A 23,094-nucleotide genomic window follows, 5' to 3' on the forward strand; every position below is an offset into this window, starting at 1 on the left:
TGCAACGCTCCTGCAGTTTTCCAAGAACTCGTCAACGACGTCTTTCGAGATCTCCTCTATGTCTGTGTAGTGGTCTATCTGGACGACATCTTGATTTTCTCTCCCGACTTGTCTACCCACCGCCGAGATGTCCGTCAGGTTCTACATCGTCTCAGGGAGAATTACCTGTTCGCTAAGTTGGAGAAATGCCTCTTTGAGCAGTCCTCTCTACCGTTCCTTGGCTACATTGCTTCGAGCACCGGCTTGGAGATGGATCCTGAAAAGGTCTCTGCCGTTCTCAAGTGGCCGCGTCCCCAAGGAGTGAAGGCAATCCAGCGTTTTTTGGGCTTCGCCAATTTTTACAGGCAATTCATTCCGCATTTTTCCTCCCTAGTCAAGCCTATCTCTGCTCTCACTCGCAAAGGGTTTAATCCCCACTCCTGGCCGCGGGAGGCTGAAGCCGCTTTTAAAGATTTAAAGCAGGAATTCGCTAAAGCCCCAGTACTCCACCGTCCAGATGCCAGTAGGCCATTTTTTCTGGAGGTTGATGCCTCGTCTGTGGGTGCAGGAGCGGTTCTTCTACAAAAAACCTCCTCTGGACGCGTGGTCACATGTGGGTTCTTCTCCAAGGTTTTCTCCGCCCCAGAACGTAATTACGCTATCGGAGACAGAGAACTACTGGCCATTAAACTCGCCCTTGAAGAGTGGCGCCATCTTCTTGAAGGAGCTGTCCATCCATTTACCATATTCACGGATCATAAGAATTTGGCTTATGTTCAGACTGCCCAAAGGCTCAACCCGCGTCAAGCTAAATGGTCCTTGTTCTTCGGGCGCTTTGATTTCCAGCTCCATTTCCGGCCAGGGAATAAGAACGTCAAGGCTGACGCCCTGTCTCGGTCCTTTTCGCCTGTGGACAGTGAAGATAACCCAGCACACATCATCAATCCAGCTAAGATTATCACTGTGGCTCCCCTAAGCGTACTTTCTCCACCACCCGGTAAGACCTTCGTTCCGAGCAGGGACAAGGCTAGGGTCTTACACTGGGGACACTCATCTAAATTTTCTGGACACGCTGGAATAAGGAAGACTCTCTATCTCGTCTCTCGCCATTATTGGTGGCCATCGCTTCGCCAAGACGTCCTGGACTTCATCGCTTCCTGTCCTTCGTGTGCCAGGAACAAGGTTCCTCGATCCTGACCTTATGGGCTCCTACACCCATTACCCATACCCACGACTCCTTGGACCCACATAGCTATGGACTTCATCACTGATCTGCCAGAGTCCTCGAGGTGTTCGGTTATCTTAGTGGTCGTGGATCGGTTTTCAAAAATGGCTCACTTTGTTCCCTTGTCTGGTCTGCCTTCTGCCCCCGAGTTGGCGAAGATTTTCTTGCTCCACGTCTTCCGTCTCCATGGCTTTCCCCAGCACATTGTCTCGGACAGAGGAGTCCAATTCACCTCTCGATTCTGGCGAGCTCTCTGCGGGTTGATGAAGATAACTCTGGATTTTTCATCGGCCTATCATCCCCAGTCTAACGGACAGGTGGAACGGGTCAATCAAGTCCTGACTTCGTACCTTCAGCATTTTTCTAACGCGCACCAGGATGACTGGGTTTCTCTTCTTCCATGGGCTGAATTCGCATACAATAATCACCCCAGTGAGGCCTCTACCAAGTCCCCCTTTTTTGTGGTTTTTGGTCTACATCCCGGCATTCCCCTTCCCGTTTCCCCCACCTCGGGTGTACCGGCAGCGGATGATGTGTCGATAGATTTCTCCCGGATTTGGAGGGACACCAGGGAGGCCCTTGAGAGAGCCAGTCGCAAAATGAAGAATTACGCCGATAAGAGACGTTTAGATGCTCCTCCGTACTCCTCTGGGGAGAAGGTCTGGCTTTCCTCACGGCATATCAGACTTAAGGTTCCGTCCTATAAGTTGGGCCCACGTTTCATCGGTCCTTTTGAGATTCTAAGGCGCGTCAATGACGTGGCCTACAAATTAAAATTGCCTGCCTCGCTAAGAATTCCCAATGTTTTTCATGTTTCCCTCCTCAAGCCTGCGGTATTTAATCACTACCACTCAACCGCTTCGCAAAATTTCCAACCCAGCACTTCTGATAATACCTTTGAGGTTAAAGATATACTCGCCACTAAGACTGTTAGAGGTCGAACATTGTTTTTGGTCGATTGGAAGGGTTTCGGCCGTGAGGAGAGGTCCTGGGAACCTCGAGAAAACATTAATGCTCCTCGGATCATGAAACGATTTCTCGACAACCTTAGGAGAGGAGGGAGTAGAGGGAGGGGTACTGTCACGGCCGCCGCTGATACTCACCTGCCGTGTCCTGTGCGCACCTCCCGGCGCGCACCTGCTCCCCGGCGCGTCCCCGCTGCTGACCTCCGGCCTCCCTGATGTCGCTCCCACGCTCCTCTGGCCGGAGCTCTGACGGCGTCATGTGACGCGGTGGCTCCGCCCCCAACATGGCGGCGCCCATCATCTATTTCTGGCAGGCGTCTCCCCAGGTAAGACGCCTGTGAATCGTTCTCGGACTGCTGTCCTTTTGGCCAGCGCCCTGCACGCTCTCAGGCCCTGCTACACTACACCTCCTACCCCCGCTCTGTTAGGTTTCCTTGACTGTTCTCTCTCGGTTCGCTCCTCTGGCTGTTCCGTTTCCCTGTCTCCTTCCCGGTGTGCTAGCGCCCTGTGGACTCCTTGTCCGTGCCCTCTCTCACCCGCTCTCTCTCTCTTGCAGCCTCCAGCCACTACCTGCTTCGAACCCTCCAAGTGTCTGCGTCCTTTTGTCTCCTACCACTGACCTCCCGTGCCGCTGCTCCGCTGACTCTCCACCCTAGTTCCTCTGGTGCTCACCCAGTCGCCCCTTTGGCTCCGGCTGTCACGGTTCCATCCCTTGTGGGCCTGCTCCTAACACTCCCTGTATAGGGGGTGGCTCCACCTGGTCCAGCTCGCCCGCAGGGGCTCTGGGGCCATGACCCAGAGGGTCCACTCCGTGTTGCTCTCCTTGTTTTCTGCCACCCGTAACACTCCGTAAGAGATAGGGCTAGGGTTAGGGTTAGGGTTAGGGCTAAGGTTAGGGCTAGGGTTAGGGTTAGGGTTAGGGCTAGGGTTAGGGCTTGGGTTAGGGCTAGGGTTAGGGATAAGATTAGGGTTAGGGGTGTGTTGGGGTTCAGGTTGGAGTTAGAATTGGGGGTTTCCACTGTTTGGGCACATCAGGGGCTCTCCAAATGCAACATTGCGTCTGATCTCAATTCCAGCCAATTCTGAGTTGAAAAAGTCATATGGTGCTCCTTCCCTTCCAAGCTCTGCAATGAGCCCAAACAGTGTTTTACCCCCACATGTAGGGTATTAGCCTACTCAGGACAAATTGCAAAACAACTTTTGGGGTCCAATTTCTCCTGTTACCCTTAGGAAAATAAAAAATTGGGGGCAAAAATATCATTTTTGTGGAAAAAAATGATTTTTTTATTTTCACGTCCGAGCGTTATAAACTTCTGTGAAGCACTTGGGGGTTCAAAGTGCTCACCACACATCTAGATAAGTTCCGTGGGGGGTCTAGTGTCCAAAATGGGGTCACTTGTTGGGAGTTTCAATAGTTTAGGTACATCAGGGGCTCTCCAAACGCACATGACACCCGCAGACTATTCCATCAAAGTCTGCATTCCAAAATGGCACTGCTTCCCTTCCGAGCCCCGACGTGTGTCCATACAGTAGTTTTCTCCCACATATGGGGTGTCAGCGTACTCATGACAAATTGGACAACAACTTTTGCGGTCCAATTTCTCCTGTTACCCTTGGGAAAATGAAAAAATTGGGGACTAATTGATCATGTTTGTGGAAAAAAAATACGATTTTTTTATTTTCATGCCCGGGCATTATAAACTTCTGTGAAGCCCTTGGGGGTTCAAAGTGCTCACCACACATCTAGATAAGTTCCTTAGGGGTTCTCGTTTCCAAAATGGGGTCATTTGTGGGTGTTTCCACTGTTTAGGTACATTAGGGGCTCTCCAAAGGCAACATGACACCCGCAGACCATTCCATCAATGTCTGCATTCCAAAACGTCACTACTTACTTCCCTTCCGATCACCGACGTGTCCCCATACAGTAGTTTTCTCCCACATATGGGGTATCAGCATACTCAGGACAAATTGGATAACAACTTTTGGGGTCCAATTTCTCCTGTTACCCTTGGGAAAATAAAAAAAATGGTGACTAAAAGATCATGTTTGTGGAAAAAATACGAATTTTTTATTTTCACGCCCGAGCGTTATAAACTTCTGTGAAGCACTGGGGGGTTCAAAGTGCTCACCACACATCTAGATAAGTTCCTTGGTGGGTCTAGTTTACAAAATGGTGTCATTTGTGGGGGGTTTCCACTGTTTAGGTACATCAGGGGTTTTCCAATCGCGACATGGTGTCCGATCTCAATTCCAGCCAAAAACGTCAAATGGCGCTGCTTCCCTTCAGAGCTCTGCCATGCGCCCAAATAGTTGTTTACTCCCACATGTGGGGTATCAGCGTACTCAGGACAAATTGCACAATAACTTTTAGGGTGCTGTTACCCTTGGAAAAATAAGAATTGAGAGTGAAAAGATCATTTTTGTGGAAAAAATATGATTTTTTAATTGTACGGCTTTATGTTATAAACTTCTGTGAAGCCCTTGGGGGTTCAAAGTTCTCACCACACATCTAGATAAGTTCCTTAGGGGGTCTAGTTTCCAAAATGGTGTCATTTGTGGGGGGTTTCCACTGTTTAGGTACATCAGGGGTTTTCCAATCGCGACATGGTGTCCGATCTCAATTCCAGCCAAAAACGTCAAATGGCGCTGCTTCCCTTCCAAGCTCTGCCATGCGCCCAAATAGTGGTTTACCCCCACATGTTGGGTATCAGCATACTCAGGACAAATTGCACAATAACTTTTAGTGTCCTGTTACCCTTGGGAAAATAAAAATTGGGGTGAAAAGATCATTTTTGTGGAAAAAATATGATTTTTTAATTGTACCGCTGTACGTTATAAACTTCTGTAAAGCCCTTGTGGGTTCAAAGTTCTCACTACATATCTAGATAAGTTCCTTGGGGGGTCTAGTTTCCAAAATGGGGTCACTTGTAGGGGGTTTCCACTGTTTAGGTACATCAGGGACTCTCCAAACGTGACATGGCGTCCGATCTGAATTCCAGCCAATTTTGCAATGAGAAAGTCAAACGGCGCTCCTTCCATTCTGAGCTCTGCCATGCGCCGAAACAGTCGTTCCCCCCCACAAATCAGGTATCAGCGTACTCAGGACAAATTGCACAATAACTTTTGCAGTCCAATTTCTCCTGTCACCCTTGGTAAAATAAAAAAAATTGAACCTGAAGTATTTTTTTTGTGAAAAAAAGTTAGATGTTCATTTTTTTTTAAATATTCAAAAAAATTCCTGTGACGCACCTAAAGGGTTAATAAACTTCTTGAATGTGGCTTTGAGCACCTTAAGGGGTGCAGTTTTTAGAATGGTGTCACTTTTGGGTATTTTCTATCATATAGACCTCTCAAAGTGGCTTCAAATGTGATGTGGTCCTAAAAATAAAATGGTGTTGTAAAAATGAGAAATCACTGGTCAACTTTTAACCCTTATAACTTCCTAACAAAAAAAAATTTTGGTTCCAAAATTGTGCTGATGTAAAGTAAACATGTGGGAAATGTTAGTTATCAAGTTTTTTGTGTACCGTATCTCTGTGATTTAAGGGCATAAAAATTCAAAGTTGGAAAATTGCGACATTTTCAAAATTTTTGCCAAATTTCCGTTTTTTTCACAAATAAACGCAAGTTATTTGAATGAAATTTTACCACTATCATGAAGTACAATATGTCACGAGAAAACAGTGTCAGACTCACCGAGATCCATGGAAGCGTTCCAGAGTTATGACCTCATAAAGGTACAGTGGTCAGAATGGTAAAAATTGGCCCGGTCATGAACGTGCAAATCACCCTTGGGGGTGAAGGGGGTTAAGCGATCTTGCAATAAAGTACAGTAATTATCAATTATCTGCACTGTTAAGTGACTACTTACTGGAACACCAAGTTAGCAATTGTTTTCTGATTACTCAGCTACTGCTTGACTGGACATGTCCTAGCAGTGATAGTTAAAAATATGTGGCCAGAAATCTGCAAGCTCTTAATGAATACATCATAGCCATATCTGGACTTATATCTTATTTAGGATTAAAATAGTGGGTTCAAAACATGCCCTAGGAAATTAGGAAAGTCTTCTCCAATGAAACACTTCGAGAAAGGCTTTTCTGATCTCCTAGGATAGTGTGATATGATATCTCATACATCCATGTGTATATGCCATTGTGGATACTATATTTTGCATTTGATTCATGTATAAAGCAATATCCATTAGTTGTAATGGTTTTAACTATGCTTTTGGCATATTTTTCAACATGTATGTAAAGCAAATAGGGAAAAGTGGGATTGGGCTATTTTTCCTTTTCCATTTTGAGTACTGAATTCTTTCAATTATTTTACTCTTTATAATATTGATATATTCGATAAAAAAATTCTGTGCGTGATGGCTAAAATAACAAAAATGAAACTAAAGAGTAAGTAATTATCAGTGAATGAACATATTTAATAAATGAGGCATAACTCTATGTGAGGTATAGCCCACCTATTATTTTGGATGCTCGGTTCTGAAATACATAAGTAGTGCTGTCCTATGTGATTTTTATGCTTTGCCCAAATATTTAGATTTTTTATTGCCACACATTTAGTTTTTGGAACTTCTTTGCTGCACAGCTAGGTATGCTTTTTTAGTAAAAAGCCAACAAGAATACAATGTCTTTCACCAGTGATCCCATGGGACATGTGTATGCACATGGCATCAGTAATACAGCCGCCATAGTTCTGCAACAACCTAAGGAATCACTGGAGGCAAAAATGACTGCAAATACTGTTGTACCATATCAAAGCAGTGCACAATATCCACCAAGCACCATTGGAAAGGCACTTGTACACATTGGTATTGTGTCAATCCAAAAATCACCTTTGTCACATCACAACTTCATTGTGTCACCCAATGTATTCCTATGGGGGGGCAATTGAAGACTAAGTTTATCAGTATATTGCATGCCACTAGTGACTTTTTATATGAGAAATACCCATGACTGTGTTTCTTCTATAATATTGTAAAACAATAAATATATGAGCATATTAATATTTTCCATTATGAAGCTGTGTAACATTTCAAATGTATTATTTTGAACATATTTTTATTACATAAGAGAAGGATCAAAACACAGCTGAATTTTTCCATTAATCTTCCTTCAATATATGCTTAGTGTAGCAGAAACATCGCAAAAGTTGTCTTCTGCTTAACTTATTCTAAGGAGACTCATATCCAGCCTGTGCCTGTGGCAAAAACCCCATTGGGTTTAGGCTGGTTAACACTTTTATATCTTGTGGTTCATGTCCCAAAGATGGAATTAATTCCTTTTATTCGTCTGTCAAGTGATTTATTTTCACTCATTGATTTTCTAATGCAGAGAGAATAAAACAATAAGAAAAAATATGTGAGGGTGGATTGTAGGAATGTTTTAGTTAACTATGTCTTTTTACATTATGTAGGAACCGAGAACTTGAAAAACTCAATAATCAGCATCCATAAACTCCATATACTGCATATCAGAAACACATATGGTTTATGCTGCATTTGGGGAATGGCTTTATTATCATAAGATAACTTTACATTCAACTCTAGGATGGTGATCATTGAAAGCCATAACTCCAGACCGGTAATTTAGTATCTAATCTGCCAGAAAGAGGGAGATGCCAATAATGATAAAGTGGAGGACTGGAAAAAAATGAATCAAAGTGATAAAAAAACTTGTATTGCAAATATCAATTAAAAGCCAAAAAAAGTCATAATGATAGCTGTCCCAACAAAGAGTACACAATGGACCCATGTTGGTGAGTGAACCGATGGGAATAGATCTCCTGGAGCGTATTATCCAAGTCAAGAGGCTGAAACATAATCAATTCATAATGCCTTATGCACAATGGTAATGAGAGTGGCATGCCAGGGGAAAAATGTGCTGAAGTAAAATTAATGTGAGAATATAATAGTGTACTTCCTGATATTCAAGATGAAATGGGCTCACTTACCAAAGACACCCAACCATAGCGACTAAGAGTCACCATAAAGATGTCACGCACTTTCTTATACGTAAGAGTCTATGAAGATGATGGAAAAAGAGGAACTATTTAGTGTCAAATTGAAATATTTAGAGAATTTATTTTCCGTTAACCATGTTTAATTTGAAATGAAATAATGATTTCTTCCCTTTGCAAAAAATTATCCTGAAGTTGTTTTACATGACCACATAGGTTTGTGGCACAAAAGGTAAACATCTACGGTAAATAAATACCCATCAATATCAGTCCTTAATGGGAATATCTTCTATTTAGTTTAGTCTTGTAAAAAAAATGAAAAATCAAGAAAGTTAGAAAGTGTAATAAATTAGTAGATTAGGTTAGACTACATGGTTTAAGGGATTGTCTGCTCTAGGAAATGCTTTATTGTCCAAAATGTACCTTGTCGATTTACTGATCACAGGTTTTCATGTTGCTGGGGTGAGCTATAATCTGTAAGAGATACACTGAATAATATGAAACTAATTTGGCTATCCATGGATATTTTGGCTATTGCAGAGAGACATTTTCTGTAGATTCTCTCCATTCTGGTTAATAAATGAACCACCAAAGAAATTTCCTAGTACAATATTAAAAACACATTTTTTAATCTAAACTACTCCTTATAATTCAGGCTAGAGTGTTATTAGCAACAAATGATTAAAGGGTTATGCCACAAACATTATTTATCACCTCTCAACAGAAGTCCTGCCTCCCCTCCCCTATGGAGAAGTGATCATGCATGCACATTACTTTGTACAAAGAAAGACCTATAGAAGTGAATGGAGCAATGGTCAATGCATTCACACTAGCCTTTATTCTCATGAATACTGGGTATCTTAGTGTTAAAACAACCAGTTATGATACATTTATAACCAGTCCTGCACATAGATGCTACATACTATTTGCAGGATAATCCATCTATTTCACATTCTTCTCTTATGAGGACCACACTATACTAGTGAGTGGCAGATGTACAGGGCCATTTATATGGATGCACCTAAGTAAAATGGGAATGGTTGGTTATATCAACTTCCTGTTTGTGGCACATTAGTATATGGGAGGGGGGAAACTTTTCAAGATGGGTGGTGACCATATCGTCCATTTTGAAGTCGGCTATTTTGGATCCACCTTTATTTTTTCCAATGGGAAGAGGGTCATGTGACACATCAAACTTATTGAGAAGTTCACAAAAAACAATGGTGTGCTTGGTTTTAACATAACTTTATTCTTTCATGAGTTACTTACAAGTTTATGACCACTTATAAAATGGGTTCAAAGTGCTGCCCATTGTGTTGAATTGTCAATGCAACCCTTTTCTCCCGTCCCTTAGATACCCGATGTGTACCTTAGTTACCAGCTCCCTGCATCAGCACGCTGGTAACTAGAGTACACAGTGATGCCGGGCGCTGGGCGTCGCTGTGCTGATTGCTGGTGAAGCTGTCTGTTTGACAGCTCACCAGCGATCACATAGCGACTAACCAGCGATCCTGACACGTTGATATCGTTGTCGGGATCACTGGTGAGTCGCTTTGTGTGACTCCAGCTTTAGACTTTTATCTTTGGGGTCATCTGAAGACAATTGTCTGTGCTCTGAAGATAGGAGATGTGCAGCATCTGAAACAATGGATACTGGAAGCCTGTGCTAGCATTTCTTCTGCAGTGTTGCTATCAGTGTGTCAAGAGTGGGATAAGAGGGTTGCATTGACAATCCAACACAATGGGCAGCACTTTGAACACATTTTATAAGTGGTCATAAACTTGTAAATAACTCATGAAAGAATAAAGTTACATTAAAACCAAGCACACAATTGTTGTTCTTGTAAAATTCTCAATACGTTTGATATGTCTCATGATAATGTCCGCAAACTGTAAAGCGCTGCGGAATATGTTAGTGCTATATAAAATTAAATATTATTATTATTATAAGTCACTCTTCCCATTGAAGAAAATAAATTTGGATCCAAAATGACCGACTTCAAAATGGCTGCCATGGTCATCACTCATCTTGAAAAGTTTCCCCCTCCTATATACTAATGTGCCATAAGCAGGAAGTTGATATCGCCAACCATTCCCCTTTTATTTAGGTGTATCCATATAAATGGCCCACCCTGTATATTGCTCCCAGAGCCAACCCCTACACCCCAAATTACTATGAAGCTTGGCATCTCAATTCTCTGTCTTGTGAAATGCATACTCTCATTGTAGGCAACATTAATATCCATATTGAGAATACAATGTTCCCCATCTTCCTATCAGTATCTTTTTCTTCAGGTTAAGGCCTTTTATAACTTCTTCAACACAAACAGAGTATTCCCAACAGGGGAAAATAGGGCTAAAAAAGGTGCTAGAGCCACCATGAAAGATCAAATTGTAAATATTTACATAATATGAATATAAAACAAAGGTAAAAAATATTTAGGCTGTGTGCACATGTTGCGGATTTTGATGCGTTTCCACAGCGTTTTTGGATGCACGGAATTGCATCAAATCTGCAGTGTAGTGCACCGCCAATGTTAATCTATGGGAAATGGAGATTTGTTGTGCACATGCCGTGGAAAAATACGCTCAGATTTGCAGCGTTTTATTTTCCACAGCATGTCAATTCTTTTTGCAGATCTGCAGCATTTCTGCAACTATTGACTTCCATTGAGTCAAGCAAATTCACAGCAAAACCACAAATTTAAAAAGATCTGTGGTTTTGCTGCGGATGTGGGTGCTAGAAATGCTGCAGTTAGGGAGGAGGAAGAGCATGTGGGCTGAGACTATGTGTGTGGGCAGAGCTATGTGTGTGGAGAATGCATACGGGTCTGTGTGCAGGTGTCTGTGTATGTGTGTGTGTGTGCGGGGATCTGTGGGTGTGTGCAGGGCTGTGTGTGTGCAGGTCTGTAGGTAGGCAGGCATTGTCCAATGGGACTACTATACCCATCTGGCTATGCCTGCTACAGTAACAGCTAGCCAATGATGGGTCTGTAGTAGTCCCATCATCAGGCTAGTTGTCACGTCATTCTGTCTGTACTTGGTTGTCGGCGTAACAATGCATGTCTTTGCTTTTAACCCTTTGCTCCTTTCCCCTTAATTAAGCTGGGATACTGCTGGCTGTAAACTGCATGGAGAATGCTCAGTTCCCTGCTCTGCTGCGTAGCCATGCATGTGTTGCTAGGTCTTTGCTCTGCAGCTTGACCATCCACATGTGCGGTCCCTGGTTGCCGCTGTGGAAGCTGTCCGCGGGTTACAAGGTCATTTTCAGCTGATGCATGACTTTCCATGTGTGTCTAGGCTTGCAGATGCTGCCAGGTGCTCTAAGCCTCAGCTCCTGCACTCACTGTGCTGCAATGGTTTCTGTGTGTGCTTAGGGCGTGTGCTGCCACACATCCCCTTCTTTTATCAGGGTTAGAGTGTGTACTTGAAATGCTGTCCCCAGAAATTTCTGAGGGGCAGCTCCTATATAACTTCCCTTTCCCTGCTGGGCATTGCCAGAGCTTCTCACAAAGCTCCTGAATTTTGCCATGTGTGTTTTGTGTCTGTGTCCCTGGACCTCTCCTGCCTATGTTTTGGTACCAAAGTCCCTGCCTTGATTCCTGCTTTGTCCTGTTCCTGTGCAATGCCCTGGAGGCGGTATATCCAGGCCTGGCCTGAATCCTTCATCCTGTACCAGTCCTGTACCTGACCCTGTCAGAACTGTGTCTGCTGTTATGTTTCAGGATTCCCTCTGTGTTTGGAGCATTGCACCCAGTGACTCTGAGTCTTTTGTAACCGGTGTTCCTGCTGAGCATCTCCTACCCTGTGCTCTGACTACCATGCGATGCTAGCTCCATGCAGGCCCAGCAATCCTGCGGTTCTAGCACCATCATGCTTGAGTTCCTTCCTAGGTCTGACCGCTGCCTGGAGCCTGGAGCTTGATCACTGCATTGGTGCCTGTAGGTCGTGTCGGATGTCCAGAACCAAACGACTCCTGTCTGATGTCTGCCAGTGACTCTAATGTCCCGATGTCCTGCCTGTGTCCTGATATCCAGCCTGTGTCCTGATGTCCAGCCAGTGTCCTGATGTCCTTATGTACCCTTATGTCTAACCAGTGTCCCAATGTCCCACCTATGTGCGCCTCGGTGATCCGTTGGTGCCTGGGGGTCCGCTGGGTGGTACCCTTCTGGGAGGTGTGGAATTGGGAGCCTGGCATAGCCCTGTTTTGTCTATGTACTGTGTGACTTTACTTTAGTAAACTTTACGTTCTTTATACCTGAATTTGTGTGGTGTTGTCAAGTCCTATGTGTCTTCTATTTGTCCACATGCTCAGCTGCCACAGTATCCCAGTTGCTGCCATTCCCTAGTTTCAGGTAGGCTCAGGCCCCCTCTGTGGTATAGAGGGTCCACATTGCGTCCCCGGGGGATGCCTACCCCTCGCCATCGGTGTGGAGGCGCCTTCTGGGCCGCGCCGCAGTCGTGACACTAGTGTGTTCAACTGTAAAAAACACATATACACATAGAGTACATACTTACCATACAGCTAATCCCCCGATGCCCTTGATCAATTGTTAAAAAAATAAAGTAATAAAGCAATAGTTTACTCCCTGTTCTGACGTAATCCATGTAAAAACGATTGTCCCACGACGATCTCCCGTGGAGAGCTGTCACATTGGCAGATACAATGACAGCAGTGTATCACTCCCGCAGTGTATCACTCCATGGTCAGAGGTCAATGGAGTTCAGGCTGTCACTTGCAGCACCCCTGTGTGGGAAAATAAAAGTGAGAGCATGATCTCCAGTGAACCCTCAGTGAGAACACTGCAAGATCCATTGTCTCCTGTTAGTGTGTCACTGGAGGCCCTGTAGAGCAGTTGCATCTCCTGATGTGACTGCTCTATAGGGGAGATTATCATGGGACACTCATTATTAAATGGATTACATTGGAACAGAGAGTAACTGTTGGTTTATTATTTTTTTTTACAGGTGATCGAGGGCGTCGCAGGAATTAGGCGTACAATAAAGATGGGAAACTGTGTTTTGTGTTTTTTTCATTAAAATACTTTATTCTAGCTGTGTTTTTTAACCCTTTACCAACTATAGGATTAGTAATGGAGAGGTGTCTTATTGACACCTCTCCATTACTAAATCAGGCTTGATGTCACCTTACAATACAAAGATGACTCCAACCCCACAAATATTACCCCATATGCCACCACTTGCAGGGCAATGGGAAGAGACAGGCTAAGTGCTGGAATTGGTGCATCTTAGAGATGCACCATTTCTGAGGTGGCTGGGGGCAGATATTTATAGCTGGGGGGCAATAATCATTGTCCCTTCATAGGCTATGAATATCTGCCCCCAGTTGTCGGCTTTCTCTCTCTGGCGTAGAAAATTACATGGGAGCCCATGCCATTTTTTTCAATTTTTTAAAAAATTAAACAGATATTGCATCTAAGGCCAGGGCCTCGCTTGCGAGAAACCTCAAAACTCGACACTGCCGTTGGCACTCGGGGCCAGGGTATGCGGCTGCATGTATTTCTATGCAGCTGAATGCTCCGGTCTCAAGTGCCGGCGGCAGTGCCGGGTATTGAGGTGCGAGATTCAGGCGAGTTTCTCACAAGTGTGACCCCGGCCTATGCAGATTTTGTGTGTGGGTGTGTATAGATAGATAGATCTATAGATAGATAGGTAGATAGATCTATAGATCTATCTATCTAGCTACAGATCTATCTATAGATATATCTATCTATCTGTGCTTGTAAACATTATTCTCCAATGAAGTATGTAAAAGAGGAGGTTGGACCAGGAAATGACATCACAACTCTTTTTTTTAAAATATCTTTACTTAGCTTACAAAAACGCATACAAATCCGCATGAAAAAAACGCATGCAAATCCGCATGAAAACGCATCAAAAATGCATGGAATTTTACCTGCGTTTTCTGCCAAGAGATGCTGAATCTGCACAGAAAATTCCACAGGCAAATCCGAAATGTGTGAACATACCCTTAAACTCAAACCTTTGTTTTCTATTTAAATTGCATAAATATGTACATTTTAATTCCCATCAAAAGATATGATCTTTTATAGTGGCTATAAGACTCTTTTTAGCCTTATTTTTATCTCCACTGGGAATCCTATACTTTTATATTCAACCCCCTGTGATGAGCGAGTATACTCGTTGCTCGGGTTTTTCCGAACATGCTCGGGTGTCCTCCGAGTATTTTGGCATGCTCAGAGCTTTAGTTTTTGTCGTTTCAGCTGCATGATTTGCGACTGCTAGACAGCTTGAATATATGTGTGGAATGCCTGCTTGTTAGGGAATTCCCACATGTATTCAGCCTGTCTATAAGTCGCAAATCATGCAGATAAGACGATGAAATCTCCGAGCACGCCAAAATACTTGGAGGACATCCGAGCATGCTCACGAAAACCTGAGCAATGAGTATACTCGATCATCACTATTAAGGCTCCCTCATAATCAGAACCTCAAACTTTCGCTAGTGACTTTTCTCAAGTTGCATCAGTCCTCTGGAAAGAACTGCCACAACATCAAGTGAATTCCTCACATTCACAGATTTAAGTGTGCCCCCAAAACACATCCTGTTAGTTCTTAGTCCCATAAACAAAAATAATGATAGTCCTGAATTATCCATTTGATTTAGTTCTAATTTGCTTACGACTTTAATTTTTCACCCATTAGTATCCCCCACATTCCTTTTTTTATCTTCACATGTACATATTAGGTGGTCATGGCTTATAAAGTTTTACGTGTCCTACCTAGTGTTGAGCATTCCGATACCGCAAGTATCGGGTATCGGCCGATACTTGCTGTATCGGAATTCCGATACCGACTTCCGATATTTTTTCAATATCGGAAGTCGGCATCGGAATCGGAAGTTCAAAGTTGATTGACAGCCTGACGTCATCATGATGCGCGGTGTGTGCGCATCATGATGCGCCGTCATTTCGGGCCTTCCGAAAAAGCCAAAAAGCAAACAGGTTACATGTGACTTGCATAAAAATGTATGGGGGAAAAGGTCAAACAGGACTTTTAAGCGTTGATTTTTGCAACCATCATGTCACACTCATGGTGGATCACAGGTTGCAACACTAACTCATTGATAGATGCAATGTCACAAGACCAGTGTCACCATGTAGCCACACTCTAAATGCATATTGCTTTTTGAATGATAGGACCCATGTTCCTAAGACCAGGTTCAGGTGGACACCTAATTTTCATTTCAAATTAGTCTGGCTTAGACCTTCAACTTTTTTTTGGCTGGGGTGGGGGAAGCAAGCTACAGTTATCTAATTCTTTGCTTTTTCCCCAATCTAGATAAAAACTAAAACAATTAAAACCCACTTTTTCTTTTTATCTTCATGCAGTTCCATTAACCCACTTGGTTTTCCATAGAATGACTTCTTTATGAAACACTACACTGAAACTATGTGCTGTAACAACACGCGACTTTTCTGTGTCCTTTCCATCCATCACTACCTTATTCCATTTTCTGCTCACTACACCGCCAATTGGACACGTGAACCAAGTCTAATAAAGAAGCAAAGAACACTGTTGGCGTTCACCACATTCAATGACCCATCATTTTTCAAAGTACTTATATACATAAAATTAGTTTTGCATATTTTTTTGTCTTGAGTTATTTTCATATCTCAATGATAAAAGCGTAAGGTCACCTGATTACCCTCTAGAAATGAGCACACATGATCTCCAAAATTCCTCCAATGGATAGTTTTCGGAAAACTCTTTAGCAATAGAACCTAGAAATCCTGTTGGATGTCATCCACTTATCAACATCCTGGGTTTGCAATATAACACCAAACAGTATTTCTAAGAGGTGTGCATGACAGTGAACAATTACATATATTTGCTCCGCATCAACCCATGACTCATAAGTAATTACCAGAGGGTATGAGACGAGAAGACATAACCAGACAATTCCCACAATATTTAACAATTATACATTTTTATTGCAGAAATAGCATGAGGGCATGGTAAAATACGGTATCAGATATTCAACAAGGAAATACAATTGCTTGCTTGCTGGGCTGTATTACCAAGAGAATTTATGTAAGTTAGCTCCATTTTCTATACTGAGGCAAAATCATCTGCAAACACAATTCAAAAGCAATGACAGGCAATGTGCTGAGTGCACCTTGCGTGCCTGTACTGATGGCCCTATGCACATGTTGGAATGAGATGACATGCAGCCAACAATATCACAGGACACAAACACCACTTCAGCTACATAATCAGAGCGAAGAAGGCTTCAGTATCCTCACTTTCTAATACAGCAAGTAACGTTATAGCAGTTCCCAGAGACCTTTGGATGGAAGTACAAAAAGCATCCCCCTCCCACCTACTGCTCTCAATCTCCTGCATCAGAAAGGAGGACTTACTATAAGATGCTGGCTGAAATGAATGAGCAGGAATCCTTTTTTTCTGTAATAAATAAAGCCTCCTTTGTCAGCCTGGTTCTTTCTATCCGGAATCCTTACCTTGACGGTGATGCTGAAATAAATAAATATAGGGTCCCACAGCTGATTTTAGTTCAGAGAATCCAGCAGTGCATCTGTACAGAGCTTTGCCATTGCTAGTCTGAGGGAAAAAAGGAGCTACCGGGATGCTGAACGACACACCAGCCAACTTTGTGTGTAGCGAAAGCTCAATGGAAAATCTGGCCTGCAGCTCAGCAGGGTAATGGACTGGGTTCCTCTGTAAAGTCATAGCTATGTATTGTACTGATACATTAAAATGAATTAAACCCATGCTAGGGGTTATCTAGAATTTTTATTCTGCAGATTCTTTTTTTTTCTTCTTCTTCATTGACGAGCTATTACATTCTGGGAAAAAACATCTGTAGCACAATTTATTACTGAAGCTGGGAGGACATTGTGCACTACAGACCTGAAAGCACTGAATTGCTGTACAGCATAATAAAGAAGGGCATATTCAGTTGTGTCTGTTAACTATTTAATGAACCAGGTGGCGTTTCTTCGGTTCTAACTACCTTATGTTGATCTGATAAGAATACGAACAGTACATAAAAAGCATTTTACTATGCTTTTATGCTGTTATAGCAACCAGGAATATTTGTGGAGGAAAAGTCACTGCCAATGTATAGAGAGCTTAGAAGATGGGATAATTTTATCATCTAGTAAGAATATGTCCACGAAAGGTGAAGGATCTAGCTTCTAGTATATATAGGAAATACAACATTTTAAAATATAATGGAAACAGGATCCTTTCTTGGACATATCTATGTAAACCTTCAGGCAGTGGCGTGTGTTATGGGTTTCTCCACTGACCGGATTAATTTAGGAAAGGGTGAGCTGGAGCTTTTTGGTTATCTGAAATCTAGTAAGGATGCATTTACAGACCCTGGGCTAAAAGAACCTGTAACTAAAGTTTTAAGTTATACTCATAGGCTAGGTGCACTGCATAAAATCAGGAGAGATTCAACTATATGTCATCCTTACAGTATTTTGACAGATGAGTTAAACTAAATTTACAGATAATACATAGTTGCCCTTTTGATTTTTTACATAAAAGTAAAAATTTTATTTATTTAGATGGATCCAAATTATCACTTTATATGCAAATATATGCTTAGTTGAAATAGTCTGACATTACCTTCAATTATTTCAAAGATATGTCTATATGTATATATTGTGGCAGGGCTGAGGGTCGTGTAATCGATGGGAGATATGTGTCTCATAAATGGCTTGTCTCCATAATGTAAGGCATAACAAATATCGCTGCATTATTATTGTTTGAAAGACCTGTGGTGAGGTCACAGTCATGTGACCAGTCAGCTGTGGGGTTCGTGGGTGTGGCTACACCCTTATAATGTGGCCTGCTCTTGAACCAGGCAGCTGTATGTAAGGGGGTATACACCTCCTGTGTGCGCTGAGGCTCGCGGACTGAGCCTGAAGGAAAGGACATTTTGATGTTATTTTGTCGCCTGAACGGAAGGCTGTTTATTTTGGTGACAAGCTGTTTGGTGTATGATAAAATAAACTGTGTTGAGAAACATGTGATGGTGTCTCCGCAGTGTTGGATGTTGATCTCCATGAGTTCATTCATCCTCATTTTTCACAGTAATAAACTGCATGAACTTCAAGGGAACCTGCCTCCTGACTGTCTCCCTTTGCACCTAAGTGAGTAGAATCCCTGCAATTGGTGGAGAATGCAGGCAGAGATCCCAGCAGAGGCGTGAGACCGTTGCTACATGTCCTGGGTAAAGTTATCAGCGAGGCAGCAAGCTCTACCCAGAATAACGGAGGACCTGCTGAAACACCTGGTCGAGTCCAAGACTCAGCAACAGGAGGCCAACAGGCTGTTCTTACAGCAGCTCCAGCAGAGCCAGCAGGAGCAACGGCAGCAGAGCCAGCAGGAGCAATGGCAGCTGATGCAGCTTCTGGCAACCGCCATCCAGGAGGGTAGGACGAGCGCCCCAACCCCAGGTCCGTCTGATGCCACCCACGTCATGAAGGTGGTAAGACGCGCATTGCAAAAAATGACCCCTGAGGATGATGTGGAGGCCTTCCTGACGGTGTTTGAGAGGGTGGTTGAGAGGGAAAAACTTCAGCCAGAGCGGTGGGCTGAGGTACTGGCCCCATACCTAACGGGGGAGCCCCAGAAGGCGTACTTTGACCTGACTGTACAAGACGCCAGAGAGTATCCCAAATTAAAAGCGGAAATTCTCCCACGCTTGGGGGTAACAATGACTACCAGGGCACAGCGAGTTCATCGCTGGGCCTATCACCGGGACAAACCGCCACGCTCCCAAATGTTCGACCTGTTGCACTTGGTCCAGAAATGGTTGCAGCCAGAGTCATCTTCCCCGGCACAGATGGTAGAGCGAGTGGTCATGGATCGGTTTGTGCATTCTCTGCCGAGACCCCTACGGACTTGGGTGGCCCAGGGTGATCCCCAAAATGCTGATGAACTGGTTGGGCTGGTCGAGAGATACCAAGGGATGGAAGGTTCCATGGGGAAGCAGCCCATTCCATATTGGGGGACCCAGCAGGGGGCAGAGTCCCAAAAAGGGGTGGTGCGTCCAAGGTCAGAAGGGGCTGGGGAGGCGGTGCCCAAGGTCCCCTCGGGTGATATTATTTGCTGGAAGTGTCACAGGCCAGGACATATAGCTGCCCATTGTTCCCAGACCACCGAGCAGCTGGACTGCAGCATGGGACGCCGTAGTTCATACTATGCATATCCAGCTTACAGTGTGAATTTGCCACCTAACGAGGGGCCACAAGTGTGTCCAGTGAAGGTGAACGGGCGAGCAGCAATGGCGCTTCTAGACTCCGGGAGCTTGGTGACCCTTGTGAGGGCCAGTTTTCCTCTCAACATACTCCCGGGTAAAAAGATTGGCATTCGGTGCATACATGGCGATGCAAAGGACTACCCTATGGCTAGGGTGAATATTGAAACGGCGCATGGCACCGAGTCGCATGAAGTTGGTGTTGTTCGAGACTTGTTGCATCCTATAATTATTGACTGGGATTTGTGTCTGTTTTTGGATTTCTGGGAAGGGTTCTGAGTGTGCTAGCAAGAGCAGGGAACCAATCCACCCCAATGAGGTATCGCCACCACCAGAGGCAGATGGGTTTCCTTTATGTGTCCTTGTTGGGGATGAAGAGGAAGGGTCCCCTGTCCCTGACATCCCGGAGTTAGGGGTGGCCGGGGAGAATTTTGGGACTGCTCAAAATAGGGACCCCACACTGAGGGAAGCCTTTAACAATATCACTGTCATTAATGGGGTTGCACAAGAGCCGGGAGCAGACACAAGGTTTCCCTATTTTATGTTGAGTGAGGAATTGTTGTACTGGGTCACGAAAATAAGGGAGGAGGTGGTAGAGCAGTTAATAGTACCAGGCCCCTATAGATGGAAAGTGTTGGACATGGCCCATTCGCACAACTTGGGGGGAAACCTGGAGGTGGAAAAAATGCAGGAACGGATTGTACGGAGGTTCTATTGGCCTGGGTGTCACTGGGAAATAGCAAACTATTGCAGGTTCTGCCCGACATGTCAGTTAACTGCCCCCACATCTCATTTTCGGAACCCTCTTGTGCCACTGCCCATTATTGAGGTGCCATTTGAGAGTATTGCCATGGACTTGGTCGGTCCCTTAGTTAAATCAGCTCGGGGCCATCAGTATATATTAGTCATCCTGGACTATGCCACACGCTATCCTGAGGCCATTCCCCTGAGAAACTCCTCCGCGAAGAGTATAGCCCGCGAGCTGGTCCATGTGTTTTCCCGAACGGGTTTGCCGAAGGAGATCCTAACTGATCAGGGGACACCTTTTATGAGCAAGGTGATGAGGGAATTGTGCAGAGTCTTACAAATCTCCAAGTTGAGGACTTCAGTGTACCATCCACAGTCAGATGGCCTTGTTGAGAGGTTTAACAAGACACTGAAGAGCATGCTGAGAAAAGTGATAGAGAAAGCTGGTAGAGACTGGGATTGTCTCTTACCGTATTTGCTGTTTTCTATCCATGAAGTCCCCTTGGCCTCCACGGGGTTCTCGCCCTTCGAGCTTCTGTAAGGCTGACATCCGCGAGGTCTCCTAGATATAGCCAAGGAAACCTGGGAAGCCGAAGTCACGCCCTACAGAAGCGTCATTGAGCATGTGGCACTGATGCAGCAGAGGGTTGCGAAGGTGATGCCCATTGTTAAAGAACATCTCCGCCAGGCACAAGAGGCTCAGGCCAGGGTCTACAACCGGTCAGCCAGGGTGAGGCAGTTCAATTCGGGAGACCGAGTTCTCATGCTAATCCCGACGTTGGAGAGTAAGTTCTTGGCCAAGTGGCAAGGGCCATATGAGGTGGTGGAGAAGCTGGGAGACATGAACTACAAGATCCACCAACCCGGAAGACGGAAGCCATACCAGGTTTACCTTGTCAACCTCATCAAGCCGTGGCAAGATAGAGAGCCAGCGGTAACTCTGTGCTTGCTGGGCAGCCTAGAAGGGGAGGTTGGAATGGTTACCATAGCAGAGACGCTATCAAAGGCCCAGAAACAGCAGTGCCGGGAGTTACTCCAGAAAAACAGGGACCTGTTCTCAGAGTTTCCGGGGTGCACGTAGGTGGTGGAGCATGAAGTTCTGACCGAGCCACATGTGCGGGTGAACGTGAAACCGTATCGTATTCCTGAGGCCCGGCAAGAGGGAATCTCCAAGGAGGTGCAGCGTATGTTGAAACTTGGGGTTATTGAGGAATCCAAGAGCAGCTGGTTGAGCACGATTGTCCTGGTCCCAAAACCTAATGGTGAATGGAGGTTCTGCAACGATTACCGGAAGCTGAATGAGGTCTCCAAGTTCGACGCTTATCCCATGCCACGCGTTGATGAGCTCATCGAGAGACTTGGACCTGCCAGGTACATAACCACTTTGGATCTGACAAAGGGATACTGGCAAATCCTCATGGCACAGGAAGCCAAGGAGAAGAAGACATTCTCCACACCAGACGGGTGCTTCCATTATGTCCGGATGCCGTTTGGCCTGCAGGGAGCTCCGGCAACTTTCCAGAGGGCTATGGATAGAATCTTGCACCTCATAAGCTATATGCTGCCGCGTACCTGGATGATATCGTCATCTTTACCCCGGACTAGGAGTCTCACCAGGAAAGGGTCCAAGCAGTGTTTGACGCTCTAAGGGAGGCGGGATTTAAAATAAACCCGAAAAAGTGTGCCTTGGGTAAGGGGGAAGCCAAGTACCTCGGATACGTAGTGGGGCATGGCGAGATCAAACCCCAAATCAATAAAGTGGAGGCAATTCAAACATGGCCGAGACATCTGTCAAAAAAGCAAGTTAAAGCCTTCCTGGGGATTGTGGGATATTACAGGAGGTTCATCCCAAACTTCGCCACAATGGCTGCACCTCTAACTGATTTGCTTAAGGGGACAAAGTCAGTGATGGTCAGCTGGTCCGAAGAAGCAGAGTCAGCCTTCCAAGAAATGAAGGGAGCTCTTTGTAAGCAACCCGTTTTGGTGGCCCCAGACTTTAATCATGAATTTGTCCTCCAGACAGATGCCTCAGGCGTCAGGGTAGGAGCAGTCCTTTCCCAAGAGATACGTGGGAGGAGCATCCTGTTCTCTACTTGAGTAGGAAGTTGACTTCCTGTGAGAGAAATTACTCAGTTGTAGAGAAGGAGTGTTTGGCCATAAAATGGGCAGTGGATACATTACGGTACTACCTGGTGGGATGGAAGTTTAGATTAATATTCGACCATGCCCCACTCAGGTGGATGAGGGAAACAAAGGGTAAGAATGCTAGGGTCACCCGCTGGTTCTTAGCCCTACAAGACTTCAGCTTCCATGTAGAGCATAGTGCCAGGAAGCTACATGGGAATGCCGATGCCCTCTCCAGAATCCCTTGCCTGGTAGGTGAAAGTGCCAAGCCCCAACGCTTTAGGCAGAGGGGGGGAGGTATGTGGTAGGACTGAGGGTCGTGTAATCGATGGGATATATGTGTCTTATAAATGGCTTGTCTCCATAATGTAAGGTATAACAAATATTGCTGTATTATTATTGTTTCAAGGACCTGTGGTGAGGTCACAGTCATGTGACCAGTTAGCTGCTGGGTTTGTGGGTGTGGCTACTCTTGAACCAGGCAGCTGTATGTGAGGGGGGTATACACCTCTTGTGTGCGCTGAGGCTCGCAGACTGAGCCTGAAGGAAAGGACATTTTGATGTTATTTTGTTGCCTGAACTAAAGGCTGTTTATTTTGGTGACATGCTGTTTGGTTTATGACTTAATAAACCGCATGAACTTCAAGGGAACCTGCCTCCTGACTGTGTCCCATTGCACCTAAGCGAGTAGAATCCCTACTATATATATATATATATATATATAGTTGTGCTCAAAAGTTTTTGCTTTCTTGCCCTTTTTTTGAATGCTGCTGACTGGCATCAATTCCTTAGATATATTTTTGTAT

At 44.5% G+C, this 23,094-nt stretch overlaps 1 protein-coding gene across 8 annotated transcripts in view; it reads right to left on the minus strand.

Moving 5' to 3' along the window:
• The window catches only part of DMD (dystrophin), a 3,834,938-nt gene that overhangs the window by 1,951,995 nt on the left and 1,859,849 nt on the right, over window positions 1-23,094 (minus strand). Inside the window, exon 1 of one of the 8 annotated variants that reach the window (XM_073550689.1) lies at window positions 16,548-16,630. The exons of the other annotated variants lie outside the window; for them this stretch is intronic. The gene's annotated coding sequence lies outside the window, so the exon portion shown is untranslated. Of the gene's footprint in view, window positions 1-16,547; window positions 16,631-23,094 lie in introns of those variants that run through there. 8 annotated transcript variants of the gene reach the window in all.

This window comes from Dendrobates tinctorius, unplaced genomic scaffold, assembly GCF_039654945.1.
Source record: "Dendrobates tinctorius isolate UK_male_01 unplaced genomic scaffold, ASM3965494v1 ptg000166l, whole genome shotgun sequence".
Classification (NCBI taxonomy): domain Eukaryota; kingdom Metazoa; phylum Chordata; class Amphibia; order Anura; family Dendrobatidae; genus Dendrobates; species Dendrobates tinctorius.